Source organism: Acinonyx jubatus, chromosome B3 (assembly GCF_027475565.1).
Source record: "Acinonyx jubatus isolate Ajub_Pintada_27869175 chromosome B3, VMU_Ajub_asm_v1.0, whole genome shotgun sequence".
Lineage (NCBI taxonomy): Eukaryota > Metazoa > Chordata > Mammalia > Carnivora > Felidae > Acinonyx > Acinonyx jubatus.
In genome coordinates this window covers 68308361-68326561 of record NC_069386.1, presented here as the reverse complement: position 1 = coordinate 68326561, position 18201 = coordinate 68308361, and the positions used below count along the sequence as shown (strand labels likewise).

Below are 18201 nucleotides of genomic sequence, written 5' to 3'. Positions count from 1 at the left end.
GCCACTCCCACCCCCCTTGTCCAAATGTGCCTTTAAGAAATCATGGAATTTTTTTTTTGGAATCTGGCTTGATATTAAAGTACATGTGTTTAGTTCTTATGATAAGTTGTGACTGCTCTACACTATGTCACATAATCTGTTCAGCCCAACATTTGTTTTGGACACCCCTGTAATAGTTATGAAAATAAATTTTACACATTAAAATTTAGTGAAACTCTTCATTGAGAATCATTGGGTGAGCCCTGTTGGACTAGAAGCTGTTGTTACTCTATAAAATGATTCTTTTTTTCTTTTTTTTTTTAATTTTTTTTTAATGTTATTTATTTTTGAGAGAGAGACAGAGTGCGAGTGGGGAGGGGCAGAGAGGCGGGTTGTACACAGAATCCTTAGCAGGCTGCAGGCTCTGAGCTGTCAGCACAGAGCCCAACGCAGGGCTCAAACTCATGAACCTTGAGATCATGACCTGAGCTGAAGTCGGATGCTTAACCGACTGAGCCACCCAGGCGCCCCTAAAATGATTCTTTAAACATACTTGCTTTAAGGGGCAGCTGGGTGGCACAGTAACTTAAGCCTCAGACTCTTGATCTCAGCTCAGGTTATGATCCCACAGTTCATGAGTTCAAGCCCTGCATTGGGCTCTGCGCTGATGGCACAGAGCCTGCTTGGGATTCTGTCCCTCCTTCTTTCTGACCCTTTCCAACTGTGTGCTCGCTCTCTCGCTCTCTCAAAATAAAAAAATACTTAGTGCACACACGGAGAAGAGGCAGAGTGAGAGAGAGAGGACTCGAACCCATGAACTGTGAGATAATGACCTGAGCTGAAGTCAGATCCTTAACTGCTGATCCACCCAGGCTCCCCTAAGCCACTTTTTTCTATTTAATAATTTAATTTAGCTCAGCAGTTTTTCCCCTTAAACTATTTGATAAGTCATTGGAGATAATTGCCATGCTTAATATATTTTATTATAATGGCTTTTCTGTGTTTCTCCCACTATGAATATTGTGAAGGTGAGAATTTTATAAGAGGAAAAGTTGGGAAGTTTAAGGGTATGAGCAGAAATGAGGCAGGAAACTACTAGTTGCCATAATGTAGCTATATATAACACCAAAATTCATCAACTTTGAAGTGATTCAGGTCACTGAATTTTATAATTTTACAATTCTTTTGTGTTCCTTTACATAACAAAGACATGTGTTTTAAGGCTTAAGAAACTAATTTATCACTTCTTATTAAGGTATTGTCTTATGTTAAGAAATAAACTTAATTCTTTTATTTAAAATATACAGATCTTTAGGGGCGCCTGTGTGGCTCAGTCAGTTAACCGTCCGACTTTGGCCCAGGTCATGATCTCACAGTTCATGAGTTCAAGCCCTGCATCAGGCTCTGTGCTGACAGCTTGGAGCCTGGAGCCTGCTTCAGATTCTGTGTCTCCCTCTCTCTCTGCCCCTCCCCAGCTCATGCTCACACTCTGTCTCTGTCAAAAATAAATAAACTTAAAAAATAAATTAAATAAATAAATAAAATAAAATAAAATATACAGTTTTTTACTGTAGAAAATTGATACAGAAAAATAAGCTGAAGAAAATGATTCAACATTAATACCGTAAAAAAAATAAACAGGAAAAAAGGATTCAACTGTAATACTCTTAATAAAGAATTTTTGTCCTTTTGGTCTCGTGTTTATTTTTTTCCTATGCTACATGTACGCATACACAGAAACCTATAACACAGGTAGGAACTGGTATTAAAGTTTGCTGACACCATAAAGCATATTTCTTATACGAAAGACAACTTGCTTCATTGGTGATGTCTATGTATATATAACTTAATGATAGCTAACATTTATAGAGCGATTAACCATGTGCCAGACATCGTGGCAAGTGGATTATTTTATTTAATCCTCACAGCACCACTCCGAAAATAGGAGGCTAAGTAATTTGCCTAAGATCGTGTAACTAATAAGTGGTTCAGGCAGGACTCAAACCCAGGAAGTCTGACTCTAGGACTTATGTTTCCCTGTTATGACATACTACCTCGTCCTTTCAGTTTAATCACCTAAGAAAAGTACAAGTGCATACTACTGCTTTCACATGCAAACTAAAACATGATCTTCTATAACATCTGCCAAATTTGTAAAGGCAGAAATTGATAATACAGAATCTTCTGTCATCGGGGGTGCCTATTGTCCATTTGCCCATTTGCCAGGTTTACACGGTTGCCCAGCTTAGTAAATATGCTGAAGTTTAAAACAGGAGTTTAAAAACATTGTTTCTGTGAAAACTAATTGGAATGGTTTAGATAGACTACATGAAGGCAAGTGACTCAAAAACTTCATATCAACTTGGGTGTAGGTTAGAAAGCTAAAGATAAATGAAGTAAAACCATAACAATTTAGAATTTTGTACTGATAATGCTTTGTGAGTGTCATTAGTTCTTGGGGCACTTGAAAGAAACCCAAAGTAGGAATCATTGATGCATATTCATCATTTTAAGGTACATGTGTACATCTCTCTTTTGAATCTCATTTTAAATGATTTTTTGAGTAACCACTATCCCAGTCACATTATATGAAATATTTTTATCATATATTTCAAGAGCTCTATAATCATATTTTTTGACCCACTCATTTGATTATCTAGAGGAAGTAATCTATTTTGTACAAATATATTTATATTTATATCCACCAAAGTATTTTCTGTAAAAGCAAAAATAAAATTCATGTGATAAAATAATATACATTTAAATCGTTTTCAAAAGACTTTCCAATATGTAGGAAAATAAAATGTTGATGACACAATGCAGTATATAAAACTAAGCTGCTTGGCAGGAAAAGCACCAGAATAGTATTGGTGGTTGAATTACTGGTGATTTTTTTAATTTGACTTATTTTAAAAGTAATACTTGTATGAAATGCAAAATTTTGTATAAAGAGAGCATAAAGTAAAAAATTTCTCTACTGTTCTCCACCTTTGTGGTTCACCTTTGTAGAAGCATTCAGTGTTTCTTGGGATATTTTAATGTGAGAGAGATAACTTTTATTCATGTTTATTTCCCCCTTTCATGCAACACACTTCTTCTGTTCCCAAATCCAGGGATATGGAGTTAAAGAGGGAGGGACAGGACCCAGACTTCCTGCCCACATCTGTTTTTGTTTCTCTCTTTTCCCCCCTCCCCTTACTTTCACATTACTCTTGTTGAGACAAAGTTCGCTGCATCTACAGTCATTGAGGGGAACACTACCTCTAGCCCAAAGAGCAAGGACATGCCATTTAAACTATATTATTGCAGAACACTGCTATATATATTTATATATAGCCCACAAATAAGCTTTACTCATTGAAATACTCTAGTATCTTATCTATTTCTTTTAACTTATGGAAATATTTAACCATATAGAGAAACAGAGAGGATGGTATAATGAACATCCCAATTACCCAGCTTCAGCCATTATCAGCGTTCCTTGTTTCAGTGATTTTCCCGTACTCTGTGCAAATCCTAAATATCTCTTTTCATCTGTATGATGTATGTATGTAGATGTATCTCTAAAAGACTCTTAAGAAAACAACAAAGAAAGATAAAATACCATTCAACTAGAAGTAATTAACAATGATTAATAATACTTCCTTACTCTCATATTATTGCTGATAGAAATGCAAAATGGTACAATTTTTTAGAAGTTTGACAGCTTTCTTGAAAAGTTAAACATATACTTACCATCATCCCACTCCTAAGTATTTATTTACCCAAGAGAAATGAAAGTATCTGCTCATGCTAAGACTCGTACAGGACTATTCTTAGCAGCTTTATTAGTAATAGCCCAAATTGGAAGCAACCCAAATGTTCATCAACAGATGAATGGATAAAGAAATTTTGATATATTCACACAATAGAATACTGTTCTGCAGTAAAAAGGAATGGACTATTGATACATGTAACAGCATAGATGATTACCAAAATAATTAGTTGAGTGAAAGAAATCATACCTCCCTCAAAGAAGGAGAATATACTATATGATTCTATTTATGTAAAATACTAGAAATTGCAAACTAATGTATAGTGATGGAAAACAGATCGAGTGGTTAGGGAGGAATTATAAAGAGGCACAGGAAATTTGTTAAGATTATGGATGGGTTCCCTATATTGATTGTGGTAACGGTTTAATGGGTGTATATGTATGTATGTGTACAGAAGTACACTTTATGTACAGTATATTATTTACTATACTTTAGAGTTGTAAACAATTCCTTAATATCACATATTCAGTCAATACTCAAATTTCCCTAATTACACATTTTAGCAGTTTTTTTAAACTAGAATCTTAAGCAATGTCCATACATTGTATTTAGTTGATGCAATGTCTTTTAATATATAGTTTTCTCTTCTTTATTTTTCTTTCTTGTGAAGTATTTGTTGAGGAAACTGAATTTTGTGTCCCAAAGAATTTCTGTTTTCTGGATTTTTAAAACTATATCCCCCACGATAGTGCTTAATAGGCCCTCTTTGTCTTCTGTATTTCCTTTAAACTGATAGTTTGTAACAGACAGTTGAAACTTGATTATGTTCAGGCTAGATTTTTTGGCAAGAATATTTAATAATAGTATTGTGAAGTGTATTTCCTGTTGTATCACACCAGGAGGCATTTAATATCTGATTTTCTCCTTGTTTGCGATGCTAAAGTTGATAAGTGGTTTGGATGTTGTCAGCCTGATCTATTCTTTATACAGTTCCCCATCACCATCTGTATGTTTTTGCTTTGTATTTGTGCTCAAATTGAACAACGATTTCTGGAGAAGAACTGAAAATATAGTAAACAGGAAAGCTCTAGATTCTGATTTTTGAGTACCTAAGAGTTTTTGCTGTGGTTGCTTAGCGAGCTTTCCCTCATTTCATTTGTACAATTTCCTTTGTGTCTTCAGGGATCAGATCAGGTATGACATAAGATGTATTTCTGGATACTTTACTCTCAGATTAGAGTCACTGCTGCTGCTCTTTTAGCAACCTGTTATGTATTTCTCTTTTATAGCACTTATTTTATATTTGTTGACTTTTTCTTTTCTTCCCCACCAGGCCATGAGCTTCTTGAGAAATAAGATGTGTACTTCTTACTCATCTCTTGACACATAGTAGGCGCTCAGTAAATGCATGTTGAATTGAATACATGTGCTTTCTTTAATCATTTAAAAAATGAACTTTAAAATACTAGTACTTTGTGATGATATTTGTTCTGGAGGATATACGCATATATACACACACACATATACGTCTGTGTATATATTTAAATTAAGAGTTGTTGAATTACCTTTTAGATTGTGTAACTAAGAGGCGCCTGGGTGGCTCAGTTGGTTAAGTATCCAACTTCAGCTCAGGTCATGATCTTGTGGTTTGTGAGTCCAAGCCCTGCTTTGGGCTCTGTGCTGACAGCTCAGAGCCTGGACCCTGCTGCAGATTCTGTGTCCCCCACGCTCTCTGCCATTCCCCCACCTGCGCTCTGTGTCTCTTTCTTTCAAAAAATGAATAAACATAGGGGCGCCTGGGTGGCGCAGTCGGTTAAGCGTTCGACTTCAGCCAGGTCACGATCTCACGGTCCGTGAGTTCGAGCCCCGCGTCGGGCTCTGGGCTGATGGCTCAGAGCCTGGAGCCTGTTTCCGATTCTGTGTCTCCCTCTCTCTCTGCCCCTCCCCCGTTCATGTTCTGTCTCTGTCCCAAAAATAAAAAAAATAAAAAAAAAGTTGAAAAAAAAATGAATAAACATTTAAAAAAAATTTTTTTTTTAGACTGTGTATCTAAAGGTGTGAAATGCAGCCCCTGATCAGGAGAATCTCATTTTTCAGTCCAGTTGGCAAGAGGAGACACACCTGGATCAGTTAGTTTTCAGTCATGTCTTACATTTAAACCCTCAATTATTTATTGATTGTTAAAGTCCTAAACTATGTGATGTTAATTTACTAAGTGCCATAAAAAAGTGGTGAAGGAAGAGATCAGTGAAGATAGGAATCAAGAAATGATAGGGAGAGGAAACTTTGAATTCAGTCAATTATGGTCAGAGGCCATGATGGAATGGAAAGGGACATTTCTGTTTCTATAAAAGAAACATTTCATTTCCATAAAAATGAAACATCAGGGGAGGCAGGAAGTATTAATAGCAAAACAAATGAGACTTAATGTTATAAAGTGTTTTCTGTGTTTAAGGATGCTTACAATGAGTTTAGAAGTCCATACCCTTTTCTCATTTCCTTTTGTGAAAGCTTTTTTTTTTCATTTTTTTTTAATGTTTCTTTATTTTTGCGAGAGAGAGAGAGAGAGAGAGAGAATGTGAGTAGGGAGAGACAGAGAGGGAGACACAGAATCTGAAGCAAGCTCCAGGCTCTGAGTTGTCAACACAGAGCCTGACATGGGACTCCAGCTCACAAACTGTGAGATCATGACCTGAGCTGAAGTTGGACGCTTAGCCTACTGAGCCATCCAGGTGCCCCTCCTTTTGTGAAAGCTTTAATGTGGTTAGTTTCTTACATTTTCATCATTTTCTCATACACTTAACAGCCCTTGATCCATCTGTAAAGTTCCAATGTTAGTCCTCTGCTTTCTGTCTTCAAAGTTGGCCTACTGCTTTGAAATCACTTTAGTCAGTTAAAATATTATTTTCTTAAGTTTTGACAGTTAGGTAATTAACTTATTTACCCCCATTCTCTTTATCCTAGTTCTTCCTTTATTTAAAAACAAAACCAGAGTGCCTGGGTGGCTCAGTCGGTTAATCATGTGACTTCGGCTCAGGTCATGATCTCTTGGTTCGTGAGTTTGAGCCTCACGTCAGGCTCCATGCTGACAGCTCAGAGCCTGGAGCATGCTTCAGATTCTGTCTCCCTCTCTCTACCCCTCCCCCACTCACGCTCTGTCTCTCTCTGTTTCTCAAAAATATATAAATGTTAAAAAAAAAAAAAGCCACCAAACTGTTTTATTGTCTGCAGGTTTTCTTTTACTTTTGGAGTGGGGCAGGATAAATATGCAAACATCTTTGTTTTTAAAGATGAGGAAAATGAGACTTAGTTATTTCCAAGGTCACATAGCTAGTTAAATAGGAAAGCTAGAGATTTGAACATGGGACTATTTGACCTAATCTTTTAGCTACGCTAAACTTTAAGGTTGGTTGAGTCTTTAATTTTTCACCCAGTTAGTGAGTTTTGATAACTACTGCATGGTGAGCAAAAAAGCTTTCCAGAGAGCTAGGAGAGACCAGAGAAGCCTGGAAGTCTTTGCAGATTAAGCTTTTAACTCCCACTGGCCTCCAAATGAGAGCACTCACCCTTCATCATTGCACACAGAGGACACTGAAGGCATCTCCCATACTCAGGGCCAGACAACCCACATAGATGAGTAGAACATGGAGAGAGCCAGAAAAGTGAGCCTTAGTAATCACCAATCAGAACAGTACATATTTCAGATACTTGGAGCAGTGTTTCTAGAACGTTCACCACTGAAATATGGACCAGTTTCCTGGAGGAAAAAAAAAAACGGATGGGGCTCCTGGGTGGCTCAGTCCATTAAGCGGTTAAGTGTCTGACTCTGGTTCAGCTTGGGTCATGATCTCAGGGCTTGTGGGTTCGAGCCCCACATCGGGATCTGCCCTGGCAGCCTGCTTGTGACTGTCTCTCTCTCTTCCTCTCTCTGCCCCTCCCCTGTTTGCACACGTGTGCTCTCTAAATAAATAAATAAATAAATAAATAGATAGATAGATAAATAAATAAGCTTAAAAAAAAAAAAGAATGGATATGGGCCTAGTGAAACCACATTTCTCACTTTTGTCAAGTGAGTGTCAAGTGTCCAAGGAGCCTAATGAAAAGCTATGAATGACTTGCGCTCTGCACCCCAATTTTTTATTTTCTTATTTTTTTTAATGTTTATTTTTGAGGGAGAGTGGGTGTGGGGGGGAGAGACAGAGAGAGAGGGAGACAGAGGATCTGAAATGGGCTCTGCACTGACAGCAGCAAGCCCAATGCAGGACTTGAACTCAGGAACCTGAGCTGAACTCAGACACTCACCCGACTGAGACACCCAGGTGCCCCCACCCCAATTTTTTAAAAGTCAAGTTATTGAGGTGTCATTGACATGAGTTTTGACGTATGCAGAGTTATATGTGTTTAGTCACTACCACAGTCAAGGAATAGAACATGTAGGGTGCCTGAGTGGCTCAGTCAGTTAAGAATCCAACTCTTGATTTCGGCTCAGGTCAGGATCTCACAGTTCATGAGTTCGATCCCTGCATTGGGCACTGTGCTGCCAGTGTGAAACCTGCTTGTGATTCTTTCTCTCCATCTCCCCCCCCCCCCCCCGTCTCTCTCAAAATAAATAAACTTTAAAAAAAAAAAACAAAAAGAAATAGAACATGTCCCTCCCTACAGAAAGTTCCCTCTTGTCCTTTTGTGGTCAACTCCCTTCTTCGAGACTGGCAACAGTTGCTATTTTTCTTTCCCTATAATTTTGCCTTTTGGAGAATATCATAAAATGAAGTTGTATGGTGTATGCTGTTTGGAGTCTCACATCTCTCATTTAGCATAATGGGATTGAGACATATTCATGTTGTCATGTATATTAGTAACCTGTTTCTTTTTATTGCTGAGTAGTTGATAATTTTTATGGAACTACAGAAAATTCAGTCTAGGAATGTAAACCTTTTAACTAAGGTGGGTGACCATATATCCCAATTTGTTTGACAAACTTGGTTTATGTCTGTTGACCCAGCATAATTTTTTCTAAATTTATTTTCAAGTTAGTTAACATATATTATAGTCTTGGCTTCAGGAATAGAATCCAGTGATTCATCTGTTATATGACACCCACTGCTCATCCTGAAAAGTGCCCTCTTTAATGCCCATCACCCATTTAAACCTTCCCCCCACCCACCTCACCTCCAGCAACCCTCAGTTTGTTCTCTGTACATAAAGACTCTCTTATGGTTTGCCTTCCTCTCTCTTTTTATCACATTTTTCCTTCCCTTCCCTTATGTTCATCTGTTGTGTTTTTCAGATTCCACACATGAGTGAAATCATATGATATCTGCCTTTCTCTGACTGACTTATTTCACTTAGCATAATGCACTCTGGTTCCATCCACATTGTTTCAAATGTCAAGATTTCATTCTTTTTCATCACTGAGTAGTATTCCATTGTATGTATATACCACATCTCTTTGTCCATTCATCAGTCGATGGACATTTGGGCTCTTTTCATAATGTGGCTATTGTTGATAGTGCTGCTATAAACATTGGGGTGCATATGCCCCATCAAATCAGCATTTTTGTATCCTTTGGATATATTCTTTGTAGTGCAATTGCTGGGTCATCCAGCATTCTTCACAGAGCTAGAACAAACAATCATGAAATTTGTATGGAACGAGAAAAGACCTCACATAGCCAAAGTAATGTTGAAAAAGAAAACCAAAGCTGGAGGCATCACAATTGCGGACTTTAAACTGTATTACAAAGCTGTAATCATCAAGACAGTATGGTATTGGCACAAAAATAGACACATAGATCAGTGGAATAGAATAGAGAACCCAGAAATGGACCCACCAGCCAACTAACCTTCGATGAAGCAGGAAAGAGTATCCAGTGGAAAAAAGGCAGTCTCCTTAGCAAATGGTGCTGGAAAACTGGACGGTGACATGCAGAAAAATGAAACTGGACCACTTTTTATACCATACACAAAAATAAATTCAAAATGGATGAAAGACCCAGCATAATTTTTAATAGTATTTCCTTTCATTCTCAAATATGTCCTGGTTTGGTTGATAAATTATATGGTTGATATGATACGATCATAGTTTACTTGCTCTGCAGTGTTGTCAGATTTGCCTTCCAAAATACCAGAATTGTATATATTTATATTTTTTAGAACTATTGTGATAATAGCAGTAATTACTTACATGTAATATCATTTTGATCTCAACAGCATCCCCATTTTGCATTTGAAAAAACAGATTCAGAATAGAATAAATGACCTGCCAAAAATCATGAGCTAGAAAGTGATAAAACCTGCATTGTCTTATCTACATATTCACCATTAATCTCTCCTGTTACTTGAGGTGCAGTACAGTGTGTTAGTTAAGAATGGAGGCAGTGGTGGCAGAAGGCCTCAATTCCAGTCCCAACTCTTACCATTTTTTTGCTGTTTGACTTTGGACAAATTATGTAATCTTCTTGTGCCTCAGTTTCATCATCTATTAAAAGGGCATAATATGATATCTGCAATGCCTATGGGTAGCATATGGTAAGCTTGTACTAAAGGCTACCTATTATTTTTTAATGATATTGTTATTTGATTAACACCATTGCAATGGAACTTCTGTCCCTCAACAAAAACCTCCGTTCCCACCATATTAAAAAAAAAAAAGTGGGGAGCATTTTGCTCTTTTCTCTTTCTAGTTAAAAAGAAATTATTAATCTTTAATAATATGGTACCCAATTATGAAAGTCTTCAACATTTAGATAAATAGTTTAGTTTTGGGTGTAGTAAATCAATTCCACAAATTATGTTCCTTGGAACATCTGCATCTTTCAAATTTTATATGTATCAACATTTTAAAAAGTAGGATGGTGGCCAAGTTTGGGAAGCAGAGTGAAATAAGATTATACAGGCTTCTCAGAGCCTTGTTAATGTTTAAATGATTCCCAGAAATAATTTAATATGCAGCTTATCCAGACTTATGTGAACAGAGTAAAACATCTATTAAATCTATGTGGATACTTTAAACACAATTCAGGAAATCCTGTAGTAAACAGTAAGAAACTACTGGAGATATGGGGATTTTGCCATGAACACTGTAGGTTGTAAAGAATGTTTTGCAGGGACCAGGAAGGGAGGGTGACAGGAAAGTCAAATAATTGTTATAGTAATTTAGTCTTGAAGTGATAGAGCTGACAGTGGACAAAGTAAGGTCAGAATGGATCCATGAAATATTTTGAAGAAAGATTCAAAAAGACTTAGTAATCTGTTAGAAGAAAGGAGAGAGAATCAAAATAAATCCTAGGTTTTTATTTGGGAGAAGTTTGATGCCAGCTAGGCATGTGGTAGCTAGGCAGGGCAGTTAGTTGGTTTGACATTGGAAGAGACTGAAGAGGTTTGTTTTAAATGTGTTGACATGGACCAATCAATGCCAGATCAGGAAGCCAAATAAATAGGAGTTAAAGGAGAGACTGGGTTTAGAGAAATAGCTGAAGCCGTGAAAACATGGTTTTTTTCTTTTTTTTTTTTCTTTCCAATTTTAGTGTAGAGATAAAAGAGTTGTTGAAGGAAAAGGAACCAAAAGGGTTAGTAAGGGAGCAAAGAGAGTCAAAGTACTGTAGTGCTTTGTCCTATGAATAGAAAAATTGTGTGTGTGTGTGTGTGTGTGTGTGTGTATTGGGGGAACAGTGAAGGGATGAAGAAGCTAAATGGTGAGGAAGAGTGAGCAGAAGTCTTTAGACTTGGCTGGGCTGACCTTGATATGAGCGTCATCAGTGTTATAAAAGGCTCCCTTATAAGCTTCAAGTGACTTTGAAGATGTAATTTTTTTCAAATGAGAGGACAAAATCAAGGTTATAAAGGGTTAAAGAGAAAATGGAAACTAAAAAGCACTCATTGTAGAAATTTGGCAGGAAAGAGAAATAGAGAAAGGGTATAGGAGTTGATAGAGGAAACCTGAGCATGTTTGAAAGCAGAAGGGGAGGAATCAGTTCAAAGGGAGAAACTGAAGATATGGGGGGTGGGGAGGGGGGGGAAGCTAAGTCCCAAATGAGGTGAGAAAGCAAGAACTGAGAAAATTAGATAGCATTGCCCTAATTTTGGAGAAGTTAAAATAGATCTTTCCAATGAAATGTTACCTCTCTGTTTTGGTATTTATACCTTTTTCACTCTTTTACTATAAGGGAGTTGTACAGTTAAGCTGCTTTTATAAGACAGTGACCTCATTAAGTTAAAATATTTATTCAAATTATGAAATAATTCATGTTCCTTGAAGAAAGTAGAGAACCCTGTAAATGAAGGGGAAAAATCACCTGTAATTTCACTAGCAATAAGTAACTTGTTAGTGGTTTAGTAGAGTTCTTATGAATACATTGATCATTTAAACACACACACACACACACACACACACACACATATAGCTTTTGAAAAACCAGGATTATGAGAATGCTAGATGGTGCAGCCACTCTGGAAAACAGGATGGAGGTTCCTCAAAAAACTAAAAATAGAACTACCCTACGACCCAGTAATTACACTATTAGGCATTTATCCACAGGATACAGGTGTGCTGTTTCCAAGGGACACGTGCATCCCCATGTTTATAGCAACACTATCAACAATAGCCAAAATATGGAAACCACCCAAATGTCCATCAATGGATGAAAGGATAAAGAAGATGTGGTATATATATACAATGGAGTATTACTCAGCAATCAAAAAGAATGAAATCTTGCCATTTGCAACTACGTGGATGGAACTGGAGGGTATTATGCTAAGCAAAATTAGTCAGAGAAAGACAAAAATCATATGACTTCACTCATATGAGGACTTTAAGAGACAAAACACATGAACATAAGGGAAGAGAAGTAAAAATAATATAAAAACAGGGAGGGGGACAAAACAGAAGAGACTCATAAATATGGAGAACAAACTGCAAGTTACTGGAGGGGCTGTGGGAGGGGTGGTGGATTAGATGGGTAAGGGGCACTAAGGAATATACTCCTGAAATCATTGTTGCACTGTATCCTAACTAATTTGGATGTAAATTTTTTAAAATAAAAAATGAAACTACAAAAAAATAAATAAAATAAATAAATTTTAAAAAAAACCAGGATTACACTACACGTTTATTTTTTTTAACCTGCTTTTTGTAATGCCATTCCTTTTTTGTCTTTTTTTCTTCAATTTTTTTACTGTTTTTATTTATTTTTGGGAGAGAGAGAGCTTGAGTTGGGGAGTGGCAGAGAGAGGGAGACAGAGAATCTGAAGCAGGCTACACTCCCTAACCTCTCAGCACAGAGCCTGATATGGGGCTCAAACTCATGAAACGCAAGGTTACAAACTGGGCCGAAGTTGGACACTGAACTGACTGAGCCACCCAGGCACCCCAGTGCCATTATTTTTTTAACCTTCTTCCACTCACAAAACATTCTTTGGAAGTAGTGTTTTTAGTATTCCGTTGTAGACCCTGATCCCATTTGGATCAACCTTAGCATTATCAATTACCTTTTTATCACCTTGTTTTTAAACCTGATCCAAATTTCATTTTTAAATGTTTGTGCTGCAGATACCAAAGCAGTTATTGAGTGCCCGGTAGCTGAATTTAGGTGGAGAGAATCTATATCCCCAGGTCCTTAAGATTGTACCAGAAAAATCTCATCTTTACCTTCTATTCCTCTCCCCTTTGTTGAAGTTTTGAAGAAAAAAGCCCATGTTCATCCTTCCCGTTTATTGTTATGCGTGGCTGCTGTCTTATTAAGAAACCTGTGAGTTTTCTTTGAGCCCTGTAAATCCCCTGGTGGGACTTAGAAGAGAGAAGAAAAGCTTACCCTTCAGGGTAAGGAAAGGATGGGAAGTAAGACTCCGTTTTGGTTTATGTTCATTTGTCTCTCTCTTGGCTCCTCAGAAGAATTAGTACTACCATCTTATTTGTTTGTTTGCCTGTTCAAGATTCAAAGTGTTGACTCTCATGTGGTTAGGAATACGTTGCATTCAGTTAATGAAAATAAAGATGTGGAATGGCATGGATTTTATGCCCTACACTCTGTCACTAGCCTAGCGTCTTTGGGTTACTTGATCTCCTGGGTTTAAAAAAAAAAAAAAAGTTAGGCTGAAGCTTTAAATTCTAAAATCTCTTTATTTTTTATTTGTGTATCTTATTATTATATGATAATGGTTATAAACAGTTTTCAACCTCATGACTTGGGGTTGAAGTCAAGCCCTTTGTGAGAGGAAGTCTGGTAGTGATTGGAGGAGAATACTTGATACCAAGAATATTAATTATTGTAATTCTTTGTTCACAACCATGCTTTGCTTTTTAAGAAGAGGAATGAAATTGCCTAGTGATATTGCAGAGTTAAATACATTGTAAGTAATTGATATACTGTGGGGTATTGATGTAAAAAGAAAGCTTGAATTAATTTGATCTTGAGCTGTAAGAAGTTAAGAGTCAAGAGTCCAGACGTGTTTCATTCTTGTATGATAAGTTTTTCTCACGTTTCATTCCTGTATGATGAGTTTTTCTCATCGTTGTGAGTAGGTAGGGAGTATGTGAACACATAGAGCTGTTTAATCTCTTAATTTGGCAGCCATTGTAGATGAATAGATCCCTTTTCATCTTTCCGATAAGAGATAACTACTGTATGAGGGGAATTCAACCCTCCAACTCCTTCTACCAGAGTTTGTTCTATCTTCTCAAGAAAATACCCATAACAATCACTGTTTTATCTTTATTTAAGAAAATATGCACCATACCCAATGTTCAGAACAATTATGGGTAAAGTTAGTATTTCAGTCTCAGTATCTTCTAACCCTTGCTTTCATTCCCTTTAGGCCTTGTTTCATTTTATTCCTTTTGAATTAAAAGATTATCCTTTCTGGTTTCTGTAATCATGGTCTTCATCCACTCTTAATTTTATTTCAGATTATTCTTTTTGTATATTAGCAAATAGCACTGTGGAAACACCTAGGAGCCTCAACAATTGCTTTAAACCGTCTTTTTATCTGAAAAAAAATTTTTAACATGCATTTATTTTTTGAAAGACAGAGGCAGAGTGTGAGCAGGGGAGGGGCAGAGAGAGAGAGGGAGACACAGAATCCCAGGCTGTCAGCACAGAGCCTGAAGTGGGACTCGAACTCACAAACTGTGAGATAATGACCTGAGCCAAAGTCAGACACTTAACTGACTGAGCCACCCAGGTGCCCCACTTTAAACTGTTTTAGTAGCACTATGAAATGCTCTGGAGGGGAAAGGATAATCTTACATTATTGCCCAAGAAGGGTAATAGCAAATGTATCCGATGTAAAGCAAAATGGACTCTGTAGTGTAAAAATCCTTTGTAACGAAACTTTACCAATTACACTTTTTTTTTTTAATTTTTTTTTTCAACGTTTACTTATTTTTGGGACAGAGAGAGACAGAGCATGAACGGGGGAGGGGCAGAGAGAGAGAGGGAGACACAGAATCGGAAACAGGCTCCAGGCTCTGAGCCATCAGCCCAGAGCCCGACGCAGGGCTCGAACTCCCGGACCGCGAGATCGTGACCTGGCTGAAGTCGGACGCTCATCCGACTGCGCCACCCAGGCGCCCCCAATTACACTTTTGATAGTGTATTTTTTTAAAATTTTTTTAACGTTTATTTATTATTGAGAGACAGAGAAAGACAGAACATGAGCAGGGGAGGGGCAGAGAGGGTGAGACACAGAATCGGAAGCAGGTTCCAGGCTCTGAGCTGTCAGCACAGAGCCCAACGCGGGGCTTGAACTCGTGAACCACAAGATCATGACCTGAGCTGAAGTGGGATGCTTAAGCAACCCATTTGCAGTTATTCTCACTCCTGCCTCAGCCCTAGGCAACCATTAATCTACTTTCTGTCTGTGCTCTTTATTTTTATGGATATTTCATATCAATGAAATTACGTAATATCTCTTGTGTTTGTCTTCTTTCACTTAACTGTGATGTTCATACATATTGTATAGCATGTATTATTTTCATTTTTATTGTTGAGTAGTATTCCCAACAGATAGAGCACATTTTGTTTTTCCATTCACCAGTTGGTAGACATTTGGATTGTTTCCAGTCTTTAAAAACATTTTTAAAAATTTATTTATTTTGAGAGAGAGAGAGAGAGAGGCTGTGTGTGGGTGCATAACCTGGGGAGGAGCAGAGAGAGGGGGAGAGAATCCCAGGCAGGCTCCATGCTGTGTTAGCACAGAGCCTGACGTGGAGTCAAACTCACAAACTGTGAGGTCATGATGTAAGCCAAAATCAAGAGTCAGACACTTAACCAAATTAGCCACCCAGGTGCCCCATGGGTTGTTTCTACTTTTTAGCTATTCTGAATAATGTTTTTATCAACATTTGCATACAGGTCTTTGTGTAGACATAAACTTTCATTTTTCATGAGTAAATATGTAGGGGTAGATTTGCTGGATCATATGGTAAATCCATATTTAACATTTCAAGAAACTGCCAAACTATTTTCCAGAGTCACTATACCATTTTACATTCTTACAATAATTTAAGGGTTCCAGTTTCTCCATATCCTTCTCAACATTTGTTATTATATGTCATTTTTATTATAGCCCTTCTCATAGTTGTGAAATAGTATGTCATTGTGGTTGTAACTTGCATCATTAGTTAAAATGGCATGTCCTTGTTCTGCTGTTGTTGGGTGGAGTTTTTTGTCATTGTTGATTTTATCCTGTTGGTTGATGGTTTTGTCTTACAGCCTTGTTGAATTTGTCTGTTTGTTCCATCAGTTATCTGGAGGAGATATTGAAATCTCTAAGATTATTGTGGAATTTCCTGTTTCTCCTTTCAGCCCCTTTCAGTTTTTGCTTCATGTATTTTTCAACTGTCTTCTTTGGTACACACATATTTAAGATTTCTTTTTTTTTCTTTCTTAAGATTAAAATTTTTTTTTTGTTTTTTTTTTGTTTTTTTACATTTATTTGTTTTTGATAGAGAGAGACAGAGCACAAGTGGGGGAGGGGCAGAGAGAGATGGAGACCCAGAATCCAAAGCAGGCTCCAGGCTCTGAGCTGTCAGCACAGAGCCCGACGCAGGGCTTGAACTCACAAACCTTGAGATCATGACCTGAGCCAAAGTCAGACGCTCAACCGACTGAGCCACCCAGGAGCCCCTAAAATTTTTTTGAATTTATCTTTATTTATGTTTTGAAGCAGGCCATTTATTTATTTATTTTTAAGTTTATTTATTGAGAGAGACAGAGACAGCAAGAGCAGGAGAAGGACAGAGAGAGAGAGAGAATCCCAAGCAGGCTCCACACTGCCAGCTGTAGAGCATGATGTAGGGCTCAAACTCACAAACCATGAGATCATGCCCTGAACTGAAGTTGGACGCCCAACTGACACCCAGGCACCCCTTACAGTTTAATTATCTTAAATATTTCCTCTCTGTGTATTTTGAACCACATCAGATTGTATTTTTGCTTCAACTATCAAACATGTTTACCATTTTCTTTTTGTCTTTCTGATGTTCTAAGATTTCTTCTTTAACTTCCTTTTACCCGAGAATGTCTTGGTTTCCCCTTCATTCCTGAAGGATTTCCTCTGCACATAGGATGCTGGGTTGGCAATTCTTTTAACTTGGCAAATGTGCCATTGCCTTGTGACTCTCCTTCAGTTACCTCCATCTCTTCTCTCATGAGCACCACGTTTTATTTCATTTATGTAGAAACGTCTTCCCTTAGCCTGCTCTCCTGCTTCAGTGGTTGTCCTCTACTCCTTGTGCACAGCCTTTACTCATCCTGGAATCTTCCTTCATAACCATCCTGGGAATTCCCTTCTCCTCTTTCCTGTTGGATTTCCATTTGTTATATTTCTAATTTTTGTTTTTCACTTCTCTGATTGCTACTGCAAAGAATGTATTTGGAATTCTGAATGTCTGAAGATATCTCTGTTATACTAAATTGGTAATTTGGCTAGTTATAAATCTTAGGTTCCTTAAGAATTTTGAAGGCATTGTTTTATGTCATGATAATGTGTGACCTGATTGGGGTTTTAGGGTTTACTGTTTGTTTGTTTGCTTGCTTGCTTCATGTTTTCAGCTTTTCTAGTGCCATGAAATGTGACAGTTATGTGCCTTGTAGGTCTATTTTCATGGCCCATGATGGACCTCATTGTGTTTTTCAATGTGGAAATTCATGTCCTTCAATTCTATACAATTTTCAGTTATATCTTTGATTTCTTCTTTGTTTTCTCTGTACTCTTTCTAAAATTCCATTTATTTGGGTGTTGCTTCCTCTAAGCCAATCTTACCTATGTTTTTCCTATATTCCAGGAGATACCCTCAAGTTTCTTTTCCAACTTTCTGTTGATTTTTTTTTTGCTATCTTATTTTACCCTATTTTAAATTTCCAAATTAAATTTTAATTTCTTTGTTGGTTTGTTTTCTGTCTCATTTGTGTTTCATGTATGCAGTTTGTTCTTGTCTCTTGAGGGTTTCTGATAGTTGAGTTTGTTG

General features: G+C 37.3%; 1 protein-coding gene across 2 annotated transcripts in view; it reads left to right on the top strand.

Annotated features, from left to right (window-relative positions):
• Positions 1-18201, top strand: part of KATNBL1 (katanin regulatory subunit B1 like 1) — a 56768-nt gene that overhangs the window by 24115 nt on the left and 14452 nt on the right. The window lies entirely within an intron of this gene.